Here is a 7,438-nt window from a genome sequence, read left to right on the forward strand (position 1 = left end):
TTGGTTGATGGTGACATCATACCAGTAGCAGGAGCCAATAGTAGCGTCCCTGCTTAGGAAGTTTCCCTAAGACCCGGATGCCTTAATGAGGCGCCTGGATCCGCTCGGTTGAGGTTTCCACCGTCCGCGCGGCCAGCTGAGCACCGCGGCCCCGCCCTGCAGAACGGGACCTCCTCCGTCTGGGGCGCGCGCCCACACCGGGGGTCTCCCAGTCCGCGGGTTCTGGCCCTTGCGGGGTAGCCCTTTGGAGGGCTCTGGCTTCACTTTTTTTTCTTTTTTTTTCCTGTACACCTCTGCCGCCTCTTTTTTCCTGCGTCCTGCTGGAAACAATCTAGGATTCACAATGAGTCTATGCGGTTGCTTCTGTTTGTCCCCACGTTGTCACCCATCTTCTCTCTGGGGACCCAGTCCAGCGTTTGTGCTCCCTCCCCCTTGTCTGTTCAGGTTGCCCCCTCCTAGCCTCACAGTCCTGCAAATAAAACCCTGAGTCAGGGGCACCAGCCACCACCTAATTGTCGCCTCTAAGAGAATCTAAAATAAGATTCTTAATGTCCCCTTTTCCGATTTTAAGTGCAATGCTTTCTCTTTTTAGAAAACAAAGGAGGAAGAGGAATGAGGGAGAAAGAAGAAAGCAAAAGTCACATGTAAACACATCATCCAAAGATACCCATTGTTCACAATATCAGGTATTCGTGTCAAAAATATGATAGATTTACAAATTTAGAATTGCGCTTATAGTCTTTTTTTTTAACTTTGGCTTTTATCATGTAGCATATCCTCATGTCTAAATACTGTTAGAGCGGGGAGGGGGGAGAGAGAAATATTTTGGTTGTTTTTTTAGTGGCTTCATGGTATTCCAGCATTTGGAATAACTTATTTCTATGCCCCTTCTTTTGTATATTTAATTTACTTCCAACTATTCCCTCTTTTAAATAATTCTGTGGTGAACAAGGAGCCTTTGTACATAATTTCTGAATATCTGAATATTTCCTCGGGATACAATCTTAGGGATATGGCCACTTTAAAGATTTCTTTTGCCCTCAAATATTTTTGATTAACCTTTCTTGTTATTCCAAATTAAATAAAAATCACTTGGTCTCATTTCAGAACCAAATCAGTTATTTTTATTTATGATTGCTTATGCAGTAAAGTTTTCTAGTTCTGTTTTAAAATTTAATTCAAGAGGTGGTTTTATATTTTGTTGATTTTGTGAAATGACATCTTTATTTCTACCATATTTCCGAGATGGCATAAAAAGGTGTTGGTTTTTATAAGCTAACATCATTGGGATTCACTTTACCACATCTCAGTAGTTCTGCTTTTAGTTGATTTTCTTGGGTCTGTAGGCAATTATTACCAGCAGCAAACTTGCAGTGTATGCCCACCGACTTGCCATACAGGTCGATGCTTTTGTCGGTTTGAAATAGCCCTTCAAAGCTCACTGTCCTTTCCCTCTGAATCTCTGCATGCAATATTCGTGCCAGTCTTCTTTTCATTTGGGTGTGTGGTTAGAAACCAGACTCCTTGCTACTGTGGTTCATTTTCCCATTTCATCTGAGATGTGTTTTTAATAAGCAGTTGATTGCAGGTTTTCAAAATCTTATTTGCAAATCTTAACTTTTTAATAGGAATATATTTGTTGACTTAGCAACTATCCTATTGAATTTTATGGCTTCTTGTTCCCTTTGTTTTCATTTTTGCTGCATGCACTATCTTTTTTGCTTTCCTCTTTGTTCGTGTTTTGGAAGGAATATACGCTGTTTTGAAAGTTGCCTAGTGTTTTAGCAACCTTCCAATATATATTTATTTCAATATCAAAAGCACAGAATGAAACAATGTATTATTTTAATTCTGTTCTTTCCAGTTCTTTTTCCTCATGTGAGGGATTTAAGAAACTTTACTTCTCTTAGCTCCAAATTTTCTGGATTTGGTTAATATAACCTAGAGTTACATAATCAGATTATTGTTGCTAAATTGCATTTAACATTATATATTATCTTTTCCAGGAATAATTTTTGACATTTGCAACCTACTCCATCTTCAACACAATTATATAATCAAGCAAGCAGGGTTTATGGATCGTATATTTTCTGAATCCTTACATTTTTAAAAATGTCATTTTTTACCTTCATGCAACGTGTGTGGGTATAAAATTCTCAGACAATTCAGAATTTGCTCGAGATTCTATACACATGCCCCCATTGTCTTTTAGTAACACGGGCTGATTTTAATTCCTTTGTACATAACTGGGTGTTTGTTGTGTTTTTTTCCTTTTGGAGTCCTGGATATTAGAAGAGTTGATTTTATATCCTGTAAGTCAAAGTATTTGCCATGAATTTGTCCAGAATGTGATACACACTTTAAATTTCCAGTTACACTAGTCATTTTGTTATCAGTGGTTCTGATTTTTTCCCTATAATTCTTAAGTGGGATTTCTATTTTGTCCTCCCCTTCTTTCTCTTTCCAAAAAAAAGTCCCTCACCTCTATCTTCTGGCAACGTTTCCAAGTCCATCTTCTGAATTCTTTGCTCAGTTATACCCATCTTAGTTACAACTCTGGTCTTTGTTGTCTCTTCTCTGGGCTGCAAGTCTGCAGTTAGCTTTTCAGTTTTCCTGCAGTTCTGCGCCCCCCACCCCCACCCTGCTCTCGCTGTCTCCATGGTCACTTGCTCCCCTCCTGCTCCCTCCTTGGACAAGACTCCTTGTCAAGGATGCCACAGGTTTCTCTTGGATTTTGCAGGTGGCCTTTTAAAGGAGCACATGCCCCCACTGAGTCAGGATCATTCTTTTTTCCTTTGTTCTGTGGTATTTTCTCATGCCCCCTTTTAATCAATAAATTTATTCATCCGCAGGAAGGTTGTATCTAACTAGACCCATGGATTCCCTCGACTCCACACAAGGTCCGCTCAGGCGACAGTGTGCGCACAACTGAGTGCCATTCTGGTGCCCCAGCTCCCAGCACCTGCCTACTTCTGGCAGGCACCAAAGTGGGGTGGCTCTGTTGTGTGGAGGTGGGATCTTCTGGGCCTGCAGCTCTCCTGAGACTATGAAAGAGTAGACTAATACAATCAGAAACACAGCGACAACAAACTACAAACCTGCGTGCACCCTAGTAGGGGTCCCCCTGCCCCCCACATTTTTGTAGAGACACCTCCCTGGCCACATGATGCTGCCACCCCTTCCCCCTCCTTCCCACCTGCTAGTTTTCTGGGCTGTGCAATCACTGAATGGGTATGGCAGGATGAAGGACTGAAGAAAACAGTATTTCTGGCCACTTCAAAGAACAGCTTGGGAACGGTAGAGGGTTAGGACATGTAAGGAAAGTCCCTTGGTTAAAATAATGTCCTGATCCTCAACCTCAACAGTAAAAGTCATGATTTCCAGGTGAGGGGAATGGCTGGATCTCACAACCTCAACTTTTGTTTCCCAAATTTACTTCCCCCTTAGGTACTGATTCATTCCTTTATGCATTTACTTACTCAATAAATATTCATTTCAATAAGCTCCCCAGTCACCGCTGTGCTGTCACCCATGGACCCGCAGCATGGTATTACTCCTTTAATTCCCACAGCTGAGACCAGGTTCACGGAGAGCAAAAGGGAATAAAGCAAGGAAGGAAAAAAAATTTTAAAAATAAAGCAAGAGGGACTCAGGACTATGACTTTGTAGCACCAACACCACCACCTCATATGAACCCCAAAGTCTAACACCAGAGCCCTCATAGTGTCTGGTCCTCACAGTACAGACAGAGGAGAGATGGAGAGACAAACTAGCTTTTGAGGTCTCTTGGATGGCTGTTTCAAGAGGCAGTCAGGGTGGGTGCTAAAAACCCCACTCTCCTGGCTTCGGAATTAGGGGGCATTCCTCCCAACTTCTGCCAACAGGTTGTTGACGATATGAGTTTGCATCTTCTCTTCTGTCTTCACTGATAATGGGAGAAGCTCTGCCAGGCGTCACGATTAAACTGGAGCTTGACCATTCTCATGTTACCGGACTTTCTGGGTCTTTCATCACTTGCTCGCTCCCTTCTACCTTCAACATGATTTTTTTCTGTCTCACTACCTTCCACTGATTCCGCTTCTGCATTCACTCCTGGTGTCTCTACCCCGGAAACCTCGGCCCACGTCGGAATGTGTCGGTGCTCCCCAAAATTCTGCCCCTGCCCTCTCCTTTCATTCTAGACACTCCGCATGTGAGAGCTCAGGCTCCAGTGGCCTCCACCGGACGCCTCAGCCCTGACTCCCGACGCCCGCATTTCCCATCGAGAGCCTGAGCTAGAGCGCCCTCTGATGGCCGTCTCTATACGTCCACCCTGGGTCCCGCCACACGACACTGAACCCACTGCTCCCCTCGTCCCTCCGCCGTGTCTACACTTCAGCAAGCCAGAAACCGGCAGCCATCACCCCCCGACCTGCCTGACCTGCTGCCTTCCTCCCTGATGCCGCCTGGCCATCCTGACTCCTCCAGTACTTCTAAGGCCCATTCCTTATCCCCACTGCCCCCCCCTTCACAAACTGAACTGCCTCAGTTATGCCACATTTACTGCCGCAAACCCCAGCTATTTGGGGATTTGGGGACGGGAACCAGACCTGGGAGGTCTGGCTCGGCTACCTCCGAGTCACGTGATCGGCCGACCCACCCTAAGCGTCTCTCATGTGGTAGCCGGGATTAAAATGAGAGGGCGTATGTGAAATGTTCTGTAAATAAACAAGGGAGCTTCACACGCTAGGTACAGTTATTCCCCCTTCAGACAAGAGCTGAGATAAAGGGGGAACCAAAGAGCAGGGACGTTTGCTGAACCCACAGTACAGACCGTGCCTGTGGGGGGCGCTGTGCACGCACCACCTCCCTGGATCCTGAGGGCTCCGCGTGGCTCCTCTCCAACGTGCCGGGTTGGGTCCCAGGCTCCCGTTCCTGGACGAGGGCTGAAACGGAGCTTGACTCACCGGGCCCTGCACCTCGTTTTTGTGTGCCTTTATGTTCCTCCTGGGTCCACATTGTTCCCAGACTGTTTGTTCTCTGAAATACATTATGCAAATCCCAGCCAGCCCAAGTATCCATAGAAACCTGAACCTCCCATCTTCCTCAGGCTGTTCCCTAGCAAAACGAACCCACCCAAGTGACACCCATGAACAAGGACAAAGAGCGCCCAGAGTCGGGAAGCTCCCCTCTGCCCTGGGGGCATCGGGCTTTAACGATCCGATCACTGATCGCTGAAACCATCTTGCCCAGTCCTCCAGCCGCGGGAGGAAGGAAAGGGCGGCACGGGCCAGTGTGAGAAGCTGCATTTTCGGAGCACCTGAAGGCAGATGCTACACTCCCCACCACGATCGGTAGGTCATCTTGTGCCCGATCCAAACAGCTCTGCCGCCACGAAGACCACACTCACCGTGGATGTGAGGCGGTTACCTCGACATCGTCTTTAATCGCGCACATAACAAGCAACACGAGCCATCTCTGGAACGGGACAATAGTTTTATTGTGCGTGACTGATTACTGTTTGTAGCAGTAATTTTTCAAGACCTGCCCCCCTCTGTAATAACCTTGGTTACACTGCAAACATTATGACTCTAGTCCTTTTTCCAGACTCAAAACGTAGGCAGAGCTCCTGGTGTCACACCCGGGTCCTTAAATACTTCACCTGCAGCAGCAGTTTCTACCACGTGCAGGACACTAGGCTTCAGCTAGTGACACAGATCGTGCATCACAGGACGTTAGAATCGGAAAAGGCCTTGAAACAATTATGCAAGTGACCCAGTTTCCCTTTTTACAGAAGACAAGTTGAACGGTTTTCTCTTAAGTCTCACAGTTATTTCGTAACAGAACCAGGTGAAAACAACAGTAAACTCTCAACCTCGGAGTACATGCCAGACCTATCCTAAGCGTTTTACACATTTGCTTCTGTAGTCCCATAACCACCTTATGAGGTGGCTTATTATTTCCATTTGTCTAAAGGTATCTTTTTTTTTACAAAGATGTTTTTAAGCGATTGTACACCCAATGTGGGGCTCAAACTCACAACCTCGGGATCAAGAGTCACCCGCTCTACCGACTGAGCTCATCTGACGCCCTTGAGGTATTTTATATCCATTTTTCACATGATGACGCTAAGGCACTGAGAAGTCAAGTAACTGTCCCAAGGTCACACAGTGGATGGTAAGACTTTGAACCAGGTTGTCCAATCCCACATCCCAACCTGGTAACCACTAGGCTATTTAGGTCCCTAGAGACCTTTCTGAGGATTGAAATTTTAAAAACCGGTGTTGAGGTCTCAGGTTTATCTTCTAATGTCAGGAGCAACTAAATTCCAGTGTTCCCTGTTTTAAAACCTAGCGTGAAATATTTATTTTATTTAGTTTTTTAAGGATTTTATTTCTTTGACAGAGAGATAGCAAGAGAGGGAATACAAGCAGGGGGAATGGGAGAGGGAGAAGCAGGCTTCCCGCTGAGCAGGGAGCCCGATGCAGGGCTCAATCCCAGGACCCTGGGACTATGACCTGAGCTGAAGGCAGACGCTTAACGACTGAGCCACCCAGGCGCCCCTAGCGTGAAGTATTTAAACACAAGGGAAAAGCTAAATCCACCAGTTAGGCTGAAAACATGAAAACATCCATGGCATTATCTCCCCCTTGACGACAGGAAAATAACAACATCCTTTATTTGGGGTATTCTCCTCTTGGTTGGGTTGCTTAGGGATACCGATCTGGAGTATACGCTCCTAAGTGACATTGTATTGGGAGAACCAGAATATACTCATGAACAGAATATGTGCTATGCATTAAATATCTCTGGAAGGATTTTTCTTTTAATGGTAATATGGATTGTCCACAGGAGGGGAGCTGAGTATGTGGGCAGAAGCGGGAGACTGTTCTATGTACCTTCGAAATTTACAGCCATGTAAATGGATTATCTACTCAAACAATACACACAAATTATAGACAAGATCCTGCCGGTCTTTTTGTGTGTGTTGCATGTCTGTATGTATAACTCTGAACCCTATTTTTCTCGGTCACTATGATATAACCATTTTCCCACGGTGCTGAAATTTTTCATAAGCCTATATCCTGTATGTATATAGATCCTTGTTAAAAAATCTCATGAAATTTGAGCACTCCCAAGATCGAGAACTTGTATTTCTCAATTTCCTTTGGGATTTATTAATGTGCATCATTATGTCAACATTCAGAATCTCCCATTTCCTGAAAGACTGGCCAACATTTATTAGGGCTGTCCTATGTTTAGGATATATCGCATTTGTACCAAAAAAAAAAAAAAAAAAAAAACCTCATTTGATCTCCACGACAGTCTGAGGTAGGTAACCTAATCCTCTAATCCTCATTTTAGATGAGAGCGCCGTGGTTCAAAAGGTTCCGATAGCTGAGAAATCATTTGGTGGGTACCTGTATCCAGGAGCCTAGATTTCAGGTACCAGGCTTTC

This window comes from Eumetopias jubatus, unplaced genomic scaffold (assembly GCF_037043125.1).
Source record: "Eumetopias jubatus isolate StellerSeaLion01/CBP00866 unplaced genomic scaffold, mEumJub1_p1.0 scaffold_2, whole genome shotgun sequence".
In the NCBI taxonomy this organism is placed as follows: Eukaryota; Metazoa; Chordata; class Mammalia; order Carnivora; family Otariidae; genus Eumetopias; species Eumetopias jubatus.